Here is a 17,100-nt window from a genome sequence, read left to right as displayed (position 1 = left end):
AGGAGAGAAGTATGCTAGCCATCTAAGTAATGTCATATCAAGGAGCACTCATGAAAATCTGCTGATTGGTCGCTATCCCAATGAAGAAGACAGAATGAGGACACGCTGGGGCTGGCTCTTCATTCAGCGGCATAATAAACAACACATGCTGCTCGAACACTGCAGGAAGGGGCGGGGTCAAAGACTAACTGAGGAATTAAACATGAGCAGAGTGGAGGACACGCCCACTTGTTTATTATATATTTTATGGCTGGCTGTGAGCAGGCAAATGTGCACATCCTAGCCTGACCTGAACATTTCTGGCTATGAATAACATAAATAACAGTTAGAGTTGATTAATCGCTAGAGCACTGTTTAAAATAGGAGCCAGAAAAACTGACGTCAGCAAAACTGGTTGCAGTAGAAAGAGATATGTTGTTTTGAGCCGTTAGGGTATCATTGGACAAACACTATAAAAAGACTGCAGGAAATGAAAGATGTTATTAAAAGTACTTCCACTATCTGCATGAATCCGATTCAACTTATTTGAAAAAGGCTTCTCAGGATACAAACTTTTGATTTGCTAATTATGCTGTCAGTGCTCATCCAGAACAAGCTTCACATGTTAATGGATCAACGTCATTTGTATATACTTATCAGGGTTATTACTGTTAACTAAAATTATTAACTTTCTCGTTCACTGAAATAAAGCTCAAATAAGGTAATATTTCAATATTTTATGAAAAACAAACTAAGAATAGAGATGTTGCCAACTAACTGAAATAAGCTGAAGCATAAAAAAACATGAATAAAAACTAAAACTGTAATAAAACCTCAATGGTAATATTTAAACTAAAACTATGAAATTATTTACATTTAATTCAAATTTAAACTAAAATTATTAAATTAAATGCAAAATAATCATAAAACCTATAATAATATATAAATACTAATAATTTACACTAAAATAAATACTAATCATTTCAACCAATCAGTGCCCTCTGATGTAATTGGTAGGCTTATGATTAGACAATATCTATTATATTATATTATATTATATTACATTATATTATATTATATTATATTATATTATATTATATTATATTATATTATTACATTACATTACTATAGAAAACTAATGCATGTTTGACAGGAATGTTGTTTGAGGTCAGAGGAAGGATGTTGATCCAGGAATGTGTCAGACTTGTGTGCAAATCACTTGCTTGGCTCAAGGCATCACATTTGAGTCCCATATTATCCATCAAACTGCTTGATGGGAAAACTTAAATCCTGGCATGGGTGTTGCTGTGCGCTAACATCATAGCTTAGCATAGTGATGATAATCCATTCCACTGAGGCTAAAAAAGTTATTTAAAGCCAGACTTATCCAAGACAACGGTGTTGTTAACACAATAGTGACGGCTCTGTTAGCGTACCTAGCAATGTTTTAAACAAAGATGACCCAGGGCACCTCGTCTGGACACTTCCCTAAGGAGACTTCTAGAAGAAAGCGGTCTTCTGTACTCTCTCAGTGAAACAGCTGTCCGTCTGAGGATCATGTAAGCCTGAGATTATCTTCAGAGGAAACAGATGTTGTACAGTAGAGAGATATTCTCACACTCTTGGCTCTTTAGTAAAGAAAGAACCCACTTTTTTTTTTTGCACAGAACAGAAGGTGCTGCAGCTTTCCTGTTTTTTCCTTCCACCCAAAAGTTCTTGTTTCTGCATGGGCATTTTCTGAGAAGGAACAGACCATCACAGCAGAGGTCAAAGGTGTCTCATTTCGGGAAGCATCGAATACAGGGGAGAACAACAGTAGTCATGACACTGCCTTCTGGGAGTGTGTGAAGGTCATGTCTATAGCTCAGGATCACAGCGCAAAACATTACAATTCTTATTTCTTGGTTTCCTAAAGCAATGACTGGAACTGGAACTGGAACACATTTTGGGGTCTTTTTTGTCTTTAGCTGTGGTCACATTTACAGTGAATTTTCATGTGTAAAATCTAGTCATTTCAATAAGAATCCACGTGATCAGGAATTATGTGCAAGGCCGAAAGGTTTACTTACACATATTTCACAACAGAAAGCTGCTTGGTTGCTACTGACAACAGACAATGAAACGGTTTTTGCAAGTGAATTTTTCTTATGTGACCACACTGTGAAAGTGAACATGAAAATTGTACATCTTTCACGCTCTTGGTCTTAGTGTGAACAATGCATCAGCACATATTATTCCACAGAAAAAAAAACAGATGTCACTGGATTTTTCTTGAATATCCCCTTTTTAAATGTCACATTATGAGTGTTAACATGGTTGTTAGTGTCATTTCAATTTTCCCATTTCAAGGGTTCATCTTTTTAAACTAGCAAACTAATATGCCTACTTCCCTACTAAACAGAATGTGAAGCACTTAAATAAGTAGTATGTTAAAATATTCAGTGTTCATAAACAATAGGCAAAAACACCTGGATAATTTGCTACTTCCACTAATTTCTGACCTGCACATTCAGTGGATACTTTAGAGGAAGTCAGATTAGTAGGACCCATATTCATAAATGGTGGAAAATAGCAACACGTCTGACATTGCAGGTCACATGATAATGGCAATATGGTATATGTAGTACTTCTGTTGAAAAAAATTTGGGGTCATATATATAATTTTTACTAAAAATATGAACTTTCTCACAGTTTTGCATCACATTTTTCATAAAATATTAAGCAACACAGCTGTTTTCAACACTGATGATAATAAGAAATGTTTCTTGAGCATCAAATCAGCATATTAAAATGATTTCTGAAGGATCACGTGACACTGAAGACTGGAGTAATGATGCTGAAAATTCATCTTTGCATCACAGAAATAAATTACATTTTTTGATTTATTGAAATAGTTTACATTTTAAATTATCTTTTTTTTTTTTTTTTTTTTTTTTTTTACTGTATTTGATCAAATACAGAGTAGACTTAAAAAAAATAAATTGAGCGGTAACAATCATGCATACTTAAAAATGCACTTTGTTCATTGAGAAGTCATTTTTTGTCCAATGCACAAATACTCTGAAAGTAGGCAAATTCAGACACAACTAATGTGAAAAGAGCCCAGAGAGGGCAGGGAGAGGGGCGTAGAATCAAATTAAGGTTTGGATTAAAACAGCCAAACGTGTTTGCACAGACATAGACACTCCCACACATCCTCACTCACTGCTGTCCCCAGCTGGTCCAGGTGGTGATGGTATATTAGCACTAATGAATATGGAAAAAAAACTTGAATTAACGAGCTGCATATTAAAAGAACACCCTCAATTTCCACTAGTTACAAAAATGGACTTTACACACACACACACTGGATTCACACATTTTCATAGTTTGAGAGAGGTGAACGATGTTAAATTCAGTAGGCAGAAAAACAAAGACAAAGACTAACAACATCTGCATCTTAACTGAAACATGTCAACACTTTCAAATGCAAAAGAGAGCCTGTCGTTTAATAGCCTCTCTCCAGCCCTCCTAGACAGGGCAGCTACTGTGGCCTCAAGCAAAGGGGTCAAAGGTGCTTGGACTGACATCTGCCACAACAATGACTCAGACTGTCTGACACAACAGACCAGCGCAGATTTACAGCACACATGTTTGAAAAGCTTCCACTTCTCCTTTCTGCTCTGCTTCCTTAACTTCTGGTTTCAATGGCTGATTGTGGAGCAGTGGTCAAAACAAAAAACAAAAGAGCACTAAAACAGCGGCAATGATTTTTTCATCATCACTTAAACGTCAGCCTTTGTTTGACCAACAGCCTGAATCATGCGAGTCAGCAAATATAGAGGCACAACATCAGCAGAATGAGCAAACATGAGATAAAATGCATGTTTGACTAACATATATTTGAAATCATAGGCCATCAGCCAGTAGCGATGCAAAATAAAGAAATAAAGAAATAATTTTGGCAGTGATGCCATTTAATACTGCTCTAACAGACTGTTAATTATAAACGTATAAGTAGGCTAACTAAATAAAAGCCGCATATATTATAGTTATAGCATATATAATCTTTTAATATTTTGTTTTAATAAAATTTTGTGTATGCGTAAAACAGAAACCAGCCGAAAAAAATCAGCACAGAGTCAAATGCAGGGCAAAAACTCCTCAAAAATCTTTATTATAATGCTAAATCAGAGGCCATAAAAAAAGTGCAAAGTGCAAAAGTGCAAAGTGCAAAATGTTTTCGATACAAAAGCTCTTCCTTAGTGCCACATTGATTAGTGCACACCTGCACCCATTACAACATCAATATTTACCATGGACATCATAATATGCACGCAGGCACAAAAAAACACCATACAAATATATCCAATTTTACCTTAAGACATTCCTATAAATATATCATGATTAATGTGTAAAACATTAATATTTAATTTTAGTAGAAAGCTATCTATTTTATTTAAAGTAGCATAAATGCCAATACAGTTCCTACAGATATGTTCCAAACATCTTTTCATTTTTATTTTCATATATAATTTCAAATGATTCTCCAAGCTCTTAGTATAAAGTCTGAGGAGACAAGCTCTCACGTCAGCAGCTGGAGCTCTGACTGTAACATATATTAGACTTCACTCTGAACAAAGCTTCTTTGGGTGGTTGGTTTTACTCAGTGAAAGCCTGTCAGATCAGAGATGGATCCAGCAGTTAACCTGCAGCCGTTGCAACACACGCTACTGGCATAACGTGCTAGAAGCTTGCAGAGGCGCATTCAACTTAACACCACATCGAGAAGGAGACGGTGTGTGCAATCAAGGAGAAGAAACAGAGTCATGGAGCCATCATATCAAATCAGGGGGCTCCAGTCTCCCTTTCCAATGAAGGTGACAGTACAGTAGGCCTGGTCTTTACAAAGGCTCAGTTATGTCTCCAACATTTTCAAAGAAAGCTTGTTTCCTGTCACAGATGCTAAATGAGATATCCGTATATAAAAGGTCTATATATAATGTCTATGGTCAAAATACTGCTCTGGAAACACTGTGGTGATCATGTGGGAAACAATTGATATCTATTATCAATTGATATCTGATATATTGAATTGATATCTCCTCTTTTGCCAAGAATTGTTATCTTAATCTACTATCTCTGACAATAAAAAACCCGTTCAACAGGTTTAGAATTAGTAGTTAGGGTATTTCAAGTCACATGCTTGTGTTTACTCGTGTCAGCTGTTTATCCACTCAAGAGGTGCTTCTCAAAGCAAACAGCACATGCTAACTAAGAAAACAAATACTTGTGTGGGATATACTTGGAAGTGTGGGAACTGCTGGATGCTGTACACGAGCAAACAGGTAAAGTTAAACAGGTTGTTGAATTTATAAGGTGTAAAAACCTGACTCGTTAGGCAAATATACAAGGCAAATGATGTGGCTTCAGTTGAAGGTGCTTGTATTCACACGCGTTCCCTTGTGAACAAGTGGTCTGGTCGCCTTTAGTCAACAATGCACTTTTGTGTAATGAAATAATCCACCCATTATTCGTTATTTACTCGCCCTCATGTTGTTCCAAACCAGTATGACTTTCTTTTTTTCAAACAAAATGTGAATTTTTAAGTAAAATATCTCTCCACTTCTTTGAATATATTGAAACTGAGTAATTACGGGCTGTGAAGCTCCAAAATAAGGTTTATGAAATGGCCCATGAATTGTGCACTATGTTCCAGATAGCTTTGTGTGGAAAAACAGGCCAAAATTTAAAGGGATAGTTCACCCAAAAACAAACATTCTGTCATTTATTTGTTCCAAACCTGCAAGACTTTCTTCTGTGGAACACAAACAAATATATTTTGAAGAGTGTATAGGTCTAAACAACACTGGATCCCAATGACTTTTATAGAATGGAAAAAAAAATGTTTACAAAATATCTTTTGTGTTCCACGGGAGAATGAAAGTCAGACAGGTTTGGAATTACATGAGGGTGAGCAAATGGTGACAGAATTTTCAGGTTTTTATACACAGATCAGACTGTAAAAATATACCTTCCATATTACAATTAGACATTCATTTGACTTTTACTGCAACATTAAAACCTCAACATTAAATGTCAACACTGAAATTTTTCAGATGGTTTTTCTGCGAAACGTCATATTATTCATTACGATTAACCTACAGCAAGTGAGACTGGAACCTATTAAGTCATTATATGTTCATCTATGACTGTTTTCCTTGAATTACAGTGGCAATTTAGGTCAGTTCAGCTTGCTTCTGTGTTCCTGCAACAAATTTTATAGTTGGATCCTGCATATGCAAACCAGACTTCAAGCTTTACATACAAGATGCCCTAAAAACAACAACAATTAATTATCTAACACCAAGACAAATACCAACAGCCAAACCAAAAAGCAAAAAGCAAAGGGGAAGTCAATGAGTTGAGCTTTATCAAGCACTACAATACACAAACGTAAGAGTTTTTAATATATCCCTGACTAATATAAACAAACTGTCTCAGGAAGTGTCCTGGGTATGATCTGGGGACAAAATAATCTAGATGTTTTCTAAATGAAAACTCCCTTGTGCCTGGTCTCCATGGAACAAACTAACCAATGCTGGCCTAAACGCTGGGATAAACTGACAGAAGACAATGGCACGGCAGTGAGCCAAAACAAACATAGATTCTGCAGGCTGGCCCTAACGTTTGATGACCCAGACTTCCTCAGTCACTTTGCAGCTACATTGCTGATATCAGTAAGAGCGGAGTGCCACTGACAAATAGGTTAATTAAATCATACCCACAGGAATGCATGAGAGAAATGAAAAAATAAGAGTCTGAAGACAGACCTCAGAGGCTCCCCAGGAGTTCAGGATCCTTCAGGATCAGGGTGGTGATAAGACAAAACCTACATGCACTGCAGAATCTGATCCCAAAACCCTCCTGCGAATCAAGAGCAGAAGTACCATCCAAATCACAAGGAACCAACATAAATACCTCCAAATTTGGGAGTGAGTAACTTTCTGTCAACAACAGACAATAGGAAACACAGTCTACTGGAAAAGATGTGTCTAGTATCAAACCATTCTATTTTCAGCATTTTTTCTGGCTGGCTAAGATAGACATCATTGAGGATCCTGATAAGGGTGATGACTGAAGCTTTCAGGCATCAAAAAGTCATTTTGATGATAACACCCCCAAAACTGAGAAGTTTAAAATTGCCTAATGCCTGACTGTGTGAGTGCAGTAAGACAAAGCATGGTACTTGAAAGTAAAATTAACATGGCAAATCAACTACGAAGCATGGCGGTAAATGAGGCAAGACATTTCAATGTGTTTAAATGATCGTGGGATTCTACAGCTGCACACCACACTAAGCTGCCCTACATCTGCTGCTTCTCACATAATTAAGGTGACCCTGGTCTGGAGAGCAAAAATTGAGGGACCGAACTCCACCAATTCACCACAGGGCTGTCCTTCTGGTTCACAGACCCCACCTTACATTTGAAGACTTCTTTGATAAACTCCACAGACATATTGTGTATTAGTCCACATGCACACAAATATAGGGTGCTTTGATTTCCGAAATTCCAAAAATCGTTAACTACAGTCATTAAAATGGAACATACTGTATAATGCAGAATGTCATAGAATTTTGCACAATTTATAAATCAAAAGTAGGGCTGTACACTTAATTTTACTAAAGACCACAGACTATGAATATTAAACCACAAACAGACTAAATGTTCTGAGTGTCACCATTTTATTTGATGAAACTATCGTCACATACACTAAAAGGTCTTCACTACTAAAATAAGGGTTTGGTTTAATTTGAAGAAATGATGACAAAAATATATTAATATTGTACAGTACAATGTACTTCTCAGGAATATCAGAATTTTTCATCTGTGTTTTAATTTAAAAAGTAAACCTCTGTTGTGCAAGACAACTTTTTTGTCAAAAATGAAATAACTTAAGATTTAATTTGATATTAGATTTATTAAACTGTTGATGTTTTATGCATTCTTTTGATTACCACTGTTTTGATAACACTAATTGTTTGATAAAAAAATGAACAAACAAAATTTCTGAAAAAAAAAATACATTTCATAGCATACTTGTATTGTTTGAAAATATTTAATCGTTAAAGTTCTATGAATTTAATTGATTAGACATCCTTTTTGATTATTAAAATTTATTAAACCATTGAAAATGAATCCAGAAAACTTAAAACAGAAAACACAGAATTTCATATGTCCTTACAAATATACAATAAAGATCATGCGGGGCTTTTTCGAACCCGCACCCAACTAGCATCCTGGCTACGATCACATGGCAAGCAGAGAAACAATGTGTGCATGGCCAAGTGCAGGAAAAAGGCCGAAAACAGACCCCATAAAAGGTCCCCATAGGGGTGCGTAGCTTCAAAGGGACAAATGTTAAAGAGCAACACCTGGCATGCTCGGCTTTGTGGTGACTTGTTGCCTTGGTGACGGGCTCTCCTGTCTGATAACCAGCGGATGACGCAGGATGCTCATTTTAAATTATGAGAATGAGATTACACCAAAATTTCCCCATAGATCACTGAACAGGACATTCAACATAAACAAGACTGCAGCCGAAAGCACAGAACAAATACTTGAATGGCTGCTAGGTTTCAAGAGCTTCAGAGAATTCTTCTTGAGTTGCGTAAAGGAAGTTTCATCTGAAATGTGGCAACACTATTTGTTGTGTGAGGTCAAAACAACATGGTCTTGGGGAAAACCAATTTAAATGCTGTCAAACCTATCAGTTCCTCTTGGCCCTTCATGCTTCCTTCAATTTGGAATTGAATTTCACTTGTCTTGCAGTTGAAATGCAGCGTTTGAGAAAATATACCTGTCAATTTCCTCTTCTCTCCAAAACAAGAGCAAAAGTTCTCCTACTTCACTGATGTTTAGTTAAGGACCCCTGGGCCACACACACTATACTGGCCAGCCGGTGAATCAATCTACAATGTTTAATTACGATTGGGTGATTTTCTCAGCTGATGCCCCCCAGACCAGGGAAGACATTTCTCATGTTGTTCCTGGTGTTGAGACACAGCTGAGATGATTTTCTGTGGAAAAATCTCAAGACCCCAAAAGCCAGACGGCACACAAAAATCCCTAGTCACTTCTCCACAGCTGCTATCATGGATAGCCAATGATGCAGAAATTAATATTAAGCATGCTAATCACTTCTAAGAATGTGTATATGACCCTTACCACACCTTTTTTTTTTTTTTTCAAAGTGTAGGGATCATTTTGGATTATGCATCAATGCAAAATCTCTCTGAAGAAGGGATAACAGTCTATGAAGACATAAACGACACTCACATGAGGCATGAAATTAAAAGCCTTTCCTGGAATACGGATATTATGTTAAAAACCACAATCAACCAGTTACGGCTAGAAGAGCCATCATCAGGGTGTGCTTATGGGCCAATGATAAGTTTAAGTAAATTTTTTGGCACTCAAGTTCAAAAGTGTGGCACCACACCTGGCAAAGTCTCCTTAAGATTAGGGTGTTAGCAAAGCAGGTGATCTGCTGCATGAAAGATGCCAAGACCAAGAACATCAAATACACATTTGTGAACTGAATTCCCACATTGTGCCCCAGTCAATGCTGATGCAGAAGAAATGGTGCTGTTCTATTCGCCGCATGGATTCTGCATCCATTAGCAATAAATGTACGCAAAAATGATGGGCTGCCCATAAGGAAGGTTTCCCACCCCAAAGTCCAATGAGATTATAAAAAAATAAAAAAAAACATTCTTAGGAATAATAACAAATCAAGGCTTACCGAGCCACTAAGTAATATTAGGATATTTAAACAAATATTAACAGGAACCAGAAGAACTGGAAACCCCAATAATTCGTTTACACACGGTTATGACAATAATGCACTCATCTGAATTTGTATAAATGCCTTGGAATAACATGTACATTTGTATGTATATACAATAAATATGTATGTATATCTATCTATCTATGTGTGTGTGTGTGTGTGTGTGTGTGTGTGTGTGTGATACACACACAAACATCATATAAAATATTTCTAAAATTATATATATATATATATATATATATACACACACACACATACATACATGCATGCATGCAAACACACACAATACAATAAATGTAAACACACAATACAATAAATGTTTTTAAACAATAAATAATTCAGCGAATTGATGGACGCACCAAACCTGCCATGCGCCTGTGCCACACCGTGCACGCGCAACACTGTTGCCAAATAAGATCAATGCAAGCATTTCAAAGGAGAGACACTGGAGCTGAAAGTCTGTCTAACCAGCAGTCCGCTGCTACTCATAACGTTGGAAATAAACAGGATGGTTCATTGGTTCATCAAATAAGATGAACGCCGCTCGGAAACGACATGTAACCGTCGCCCATTTCACGTCAGTGTTATATTATATTGTCATCTGGAGATTAAACCTACCCGTTATGTTGATATGCAGTCGTGTGGATGTGGATCTGCTGCTCTTTTGCGCTGGTGTCCGTGTAGTGGGAAGCGCTGGAGATGAAGAACACCTTCGCCAAGTGTACACGCTTCGTCCTTCGGTTTTCCTTTCCTATCAAACAGTAACTCCTGATTTTCGTGCCTACAAGTCAGCACGTAGCATATGTAAAGGATTTGTGATCAGAAGATCACCATAAATCAAGACTGCGGCCGCAAACGGAATAACCAGTGTATCTATCAACTGTAGCGACGCGGTTCTGCTACTGTATCATAGGAAGACGCCGTGCGCATACGGGTGCTCTGAAACAGCTTCTGCGCGTGGTGGGCGGAGTTATTATCCATTATTCATGAGGAGGCGGGGAATACGTCTGCCTCCCGGTGAAGCGTTGAACTCCTGCTCTCCACACGCTGCGCTTATGATTAAACCTGTGATGATGCAGAATAATTAATCATAGATAAAGATAAATGCTGACTTTTACACCATGTGTCAGTATTTTTCTACAGCTTATTTTCCTTTATTGAGTCTCATAATTATATAAATAATAAGAAATGTAAATAGAAAAAAATGTTTTTTTTTTTTTATTTTATTTTTTTTTTTTTTGTCTGTTTACGTTCATCAAATAATAACTGAATGCACTGATCTAAAATCAACCTAACCCTAACCCTTAAGAAAAAGAAACTGGCATATTAAGGATGGGGGCGGGTCTATCATATGTGTTGTTTAGTCTGTTTTATATATATATATATATATATATATATATATATATATATATATATATATATATATATATATATATATATATATATATCTTATATGATCTTCTGTTGCTTAAACTTGCCTATGGGCATCAAAACCATTCTGATACATCATTACTGTACATCATTATATTTTCAGTTGATATCTGACACTTAACAATTAAGGATGAAAAAGGTATGAATGGTTTATAGACCAGCCTATAATTTCCAGTACTTTCTGAATATCTAAGGAGGACTGACAGTTGTAAATGGAAATCCTTGGCATTTTTGAGGAATCTGTTGATTGCCCATTCAATGGTCCTTTTCCCCATGTGTTGTATAGCTGAATCAAAAAATATTTGTGTGCATTTTTTTTAAAAAACATGTTCAGACTGACTGAATGAGAACAGGCTAATGTTCTGTATTCTGGTAATTATCTTGATCAAAGGATAAAACACTAGAGAAAGAATGCAGTAAACTTTTTCCTCAGTACAATGCTGCCTCTGAGGGCATAAAGCCATATATGGATTTTATGAATATGCACCTTATACCTTTTTAAGAAATTCTGTATCCCTAGAACACAATGAACCCACATGAAAAAGCCAAGCTTCTACAGAACACTGTTTTCCTTCAAACATCGCTGTGACTCACAAAAGTGAAAATTCTTATGTATTCATTTATATGTAGACAATATTTCATGATCTACATCCAAAATAACTGACAAAGAGCATAACACATGCTTTAAGAACTGTAAGAATCATAATCTGATTCTCAGTGATGTGATTCAGATTGAAGATGGAAAATTAGACCCACTGCACACATCTAGCCCACTTTGAAGAATACAGATCTTAGATGGCTCTGGCACGGTGAGACGAGGCCTGTCGGATGCACTGGACAAAGCATTAACAAAGAAACAACCTAATGCGAAATAGATTAGATTTCCAGTTTCTTAGTGCCAACACTTAATTGAGTAAAAGTCTAACTGCTCTGATTGATATGTCAACTGAATGGGTTTGCTGGCAGAATCTCTGAGACATTACACACCCTGAAATGGCTACTAAATGGAAGCGAATTTAATGCAGAAAACAAAATGTTTCCGATCTGAAACATTTTTACCCATTTATGTCAAGCCAAAAACCACAAGTACAGTTGGTTAGCAAAGTAATACCACTTCTTTCCTCAACAAGCCACAAGACCTGAGGTACAATTCATGTGCATAGCAAAAACTTTTTTGCAAATTGTTCACCAATGTTTAATACTTAGCATTACAGTTGGTTCAAATCCTTAACCGTAAGTATGAGCATGAGCAACAATAATAGTGATGGTTGTCTTCACAAGCATCAATATATTACCATTTAATTTAAAATAGCAGCTTAAAAGCCAAGCCATCTGGACATAAAAAGAGCATTAAACTCTTTAAGACAGATGTCTTTTAGAGGCTTGTTCGCGTAATAGTTTAAATGCCATATATTCAAATGTTTACTGGGTATAATAAGGAAATGTTACCATCTGTCCTTAAGTGTTTGTGGTTGCTATAGCTATTAAAACAAACTATAATTGTAAGTAAAATGTAAATGTAATGTAAAATGTGCTGATAGAGATACAAAACGCTGTTTTTGCCAATAGATTATCATTCAAAGGGCAAGAGAGTATACAGTGAAAATTGCGAATCTGATAGGTTACATAGTACGTGTAACTAAACTGCTGGAAAATCCTCTTGCTGCCATAAAAACATCTTCAGACATTAGAGGACAAAGTGTGCTAAGAAGAGTGCAATCATTTCTCTACACAGGCGCATTCTATAAATGCTGCTAAATTGCTTTTATGGTAGATTCAGAGAAAGTGAAACCAGCCTCTGCTTCACACTGTATTACCTCCATGATTAGACTGTCCAGATTTTGCAAATTAAACTCAAAACTCCCAGGAGGCCCCATCCGCTCAGCCAGCATCTTGAAGACAACTGTTCCATCAGCGTCTGCAGAGGTAGATATTAGGTAACCGACAAACCATTTCCCATTTATAGAAGTCAGGCTTTATGAGATCACTGAGCTGCCTGGCTCTACTGGATGCAGGTTTGACGAATGAGACAGCTCTTCATAAGCCTCCACAAGCAATTGCTTATCAATAAATCCTCAAGGCCACATCAAAATGAGATCTCCCATGTTCAGGCTCCACAACAGAGCTGCCCGGGCCTGTGGTGAGCTCAGGGCGTGTCGCCACATTTGTGCTTTTCATCAACATTGAGATTATACATTGCAGTTGACCAAAGCTCCTTATTACACTCACAAAGGTCTGTGATTTTCGAGCTCCTTAGTCCCACGGGTGCATGGCAAAAGCAGACCGGTGCAATAATCTAAATTGAATTTCCTTTAAACAAGGCTGAAAGTCGCGTGCTACCTCCTCCACAATTGAGTGTAATCTCACTGGGTGTTTATCTATTACTCTGACCCTGAGTTTACTTTTAGGACAAACCGTTTTATGGCAATACACTACAGGCAAAATCATTGTTTGTTATGCATTGGTCAGTGTTGAGATTTTGGCTGCTTTACTTCCATAACATTTCAAAATATTGGAAAGAAAACTTCCAAAATACACATTTAAGTGTTTATTTTATTATATTTATCTATTTGAACCTGCAGATTTCAGTTGCAATTGTATATCTTCATTTGACGTTCCCTCAAAATTGTTTTTTCATACACTAAACCAGAAATCTTAACTTTAGCACTTACATACATCATTCCTATACAGTATATATATATATATATATATATATATATATATATATATATATATATATATATATATATATATATATATATATATATATATATATATTGTGAAGGTTTTTACAGAAAGTTTTGTTCATATCAGGGCTATTTATCATATTTTGTATTGTAGGAAAGTAAGAATATTATTAAAAATAAACTAAAAACTAAAACCCAATAAAAACATATATTAAAAAAACTAATAAACATGACAAAAACACAACAAAATTACTTTTTAAGACATTAAGAAAATACAAAAAAAAAAACATCTAATTCAAAATAGTAACAAAAACAGTAATAGCATGTCAGTGATGCTGAAATAAAATTATATATATATATATATATATATATATATATATATATATATATATATATATATATATATATATATATATATATATATTTTCACGCCTGATCTTATTTACTCCATTTTGTTTTTCCTAAAAACATGGTAAAATTTTCTGACTGTTAACAATATTGTCAGATTTATGGAGTGTTAAAAGGAGAAAAATTCCTTCTGTTAAAACCTTAAACTCTAATATGTCAACAACATTAAATACAAACATGCAAATGAGTGCATTTTTAATAAGATAAGGCATCGTTTGAAAATTTAAACATAATGTTTCAGAAAACTTCAATACATGTAATAAATGTAATTTTTAAACTAATGAAATATATCGATATCTATTAGTTCAAATGTTACCCCACTTTCAGAAAAGATGGTATAGCCTACTGGAGCAGTACAATTTCAAAAGGTACTAATATCTACACTTTAGGTACTGATGTGTACCATATATGAGTATATGGATGTACCTTTTACACTGTAAAAAATATTTGTAGTAAATAAGACTTAAAAAGATTATTGGAGTATTTTTAATAAGAAAATACTATTTCAGTCTTTCTACTTCATGTCACATTTCATTCAATGTTCTGCTTGTTTCTTTGTAATTAGTTGTTACATTTTCTGAGTGAAAATTGTTTCTACAACATTTTTTTTTTTCAGTGTAGCTTTTGTACCTTAGGGTGCCGCCCCACTGATGGCTTAGCTTTGTACCATTTATTCTGAGCGTGTGTTCATCTGTGGTATCTAACCCTAAAAGGGAGAAAAGCGGAATTGGTTCCACTTTTTGGCACCAAAACAGAAACTATTCAGTCTCATGGGATTATGCAAGTCAAGAGCTTTTGGATTACAAATGTAATGAGGCTGCTTTGATTTAGTAAATGTGATTTGGGACTTTTTCTTCCATGGCAAAACATTCACTAACTATCCCTAAAGCAAGACAACAAACAGCCTTCATCTTCTAGTGGTCTCCAGAATTCCTCTGGCTCTTCTGGTAATTAGTGAAGGTGATGTGATGAGTGGGTTCTGGGACACGAAAAGCAGGGGGGAGAAGAAGAGGAAGATGGGGAAGCTGAGAAATGTCACTCGCCGTTCTTTGTGTGTGCCAGAGATAGGAGGCTTACCAGCCGCTCCAGGCAGCGTTGCACCCGATGGCCTTGCAGCATGTGCTGCGATTACACTGTGCCATTGACTCCTTCTTAATCGCTTTTTCTGGATCTGCCACATCTGCTTACAGAGGCCTGTGTGACTCCCGACAGTGAGCACTAGAGATCAATACAATGTGGGAGGTGGCTATTACTGAGTGTTATTGCGTTCTAGCATCTGGCAATTCTTTGTTTCCTTGGTGTATGTTAAGAGAGAGATGTACACTGTATCTTTTTTAATCATATTGTCAGATATTGAAGATTGATTCATTTGAACGTAGATGCTAGCAAACATACCATTCTCATAATAAGTTAACCTACCCCTTGCAGTTTCTGCAAAAATGTTAACAATTAAAAATATATAAATACGATGATTGGTGTAAATTCAGGGAAGAACTACATTTAAAAAACACATTTATGACCACAACTGTATGCATATAGATATACAAATGCATACAGTATATAGCACATATAGAAGGAGAATATTACTCTACAAATATACATACAGAAAATAAAGTGAGAGAGAGAAACAGGGAGAGAGAGAGAGAGAGAGAGAGAGAATGAGAGTTTATATACCAAAATAGCAATAGTAAGTCAATTTACATATACACATGCAAATAAATATTCAATGCATACACATATGCATATGATATATACATATATGCATAAATACATATATGTATGTGTGTGTGTGTGTGTGTGTGTGTGTGTGTGTGTGTGTGTGTGTGTGTGTAGGATATATACACATACATATACAGTATATACATAGTATAGTGTAGTATAGTTAATGTTCATATATTGCACATGCACTGAAAAGAATAGTATTGAAACAAATTTTATTCAGGAATTGATAGTAAATTCCACAATTAATTTAAAGAATCGGCAAGTAACACACTAAATTAAACATGCAATTTGGAACTAGAAAGTCTGAAATGGTATTTCCTCATAAAATGTATTCCAATAATTATTTCATTGACACCTTTGATTTTTTTTTACAGTGCATATATACAGTTGCTGGTCATATAATTAGAATATCATCAAAAAGTTTATTTATTTCACTAATTCCATTCAAAAAGTGAAACTTGTATATTATATTTATTCATTACACACAGACTGATATATTTCAAATGTTTATTTCTTTTAATTTTGATGATTATAACTGACAACTAAGGAAAATCCTAAATTCAGTATCTCAGAAAATTTGAATATTGTGAAAAGGTTCAATATTGAAGACACCTGGTGCTACACTCTAATTAGCTAATTAACTCAAAACACCTGCAAAGGCCTTTAAATGGTCTCTCAGTCTAGTTCTGTAGGCTACACAATCATGGGGAAGACTGCTGACTTGACAGTTGTCCAAAAGACGACCACTGACACCTTTCACAAGGAGGGTAAGACACAAAAGGTCATTGCAAAAGAGGCTGGCTGTTCACAGAGCTCTGTGTCCAAGCACATTAATAGAGAGGCAAAGGGAAGGAAAAGATCTGGTAGAAAAAAAGTGTACAAGCAATAGGGATAACAGCACCCTGGAGAGGATTGTGAAACAAAACCCATTCAAAAATGTGGGTGAGATTCACAAAGAGTGGACTGCAGCTGGAGTCAGTGCTTCAAGAACCACTACGCACAGACGTATGCAAGACATGGGTTTCAGCTGTCGCATTCCTTG

General features: G+C 35.8%; 1 protein-coding gene across 1 annotated transcript in view; it reads right to left on the bottom strand.

The window, feature by feature from the left end:
* Nucleotides 1–10,788, bottom strand: part of tanc2a (tetratricopeptide repeat, ankyrin repeat and coiled-coil containing 2a) — a 129,028-nt gene extending 118,240 nt beyond the window's left edge. The window contains exon 1 of the mRNA XM_042728062.1: nt 10,429–10,788. The gene's annotated coding sequence lies outside the window, so the exon portion shown is untranslated. The remainder of the gene's footprint in view (nt 1–10,428) is intronic.
* Between the last annotated feature and the right edge of the window lie 6,312 nt (nt 10,789–17,100).

Source organism: Cyprinus carpio, chromosome A3, assembly GCF_018340385.1.
Source record: "Cyprinus carpio isolate SPL01 chromosome A3, ASM1834038v1, whole genome shotgun sequence".
NCBI classification, from domain to species: Eukaryota; Metazoa; Chordata; class Actinopteri; order Cypriniformes; family Cyprinidae; genus Cyprinus; species Cyprinus carpio.
This window is presented reverse-complemented; position numbering and strand designations above follow the sequence as displayed.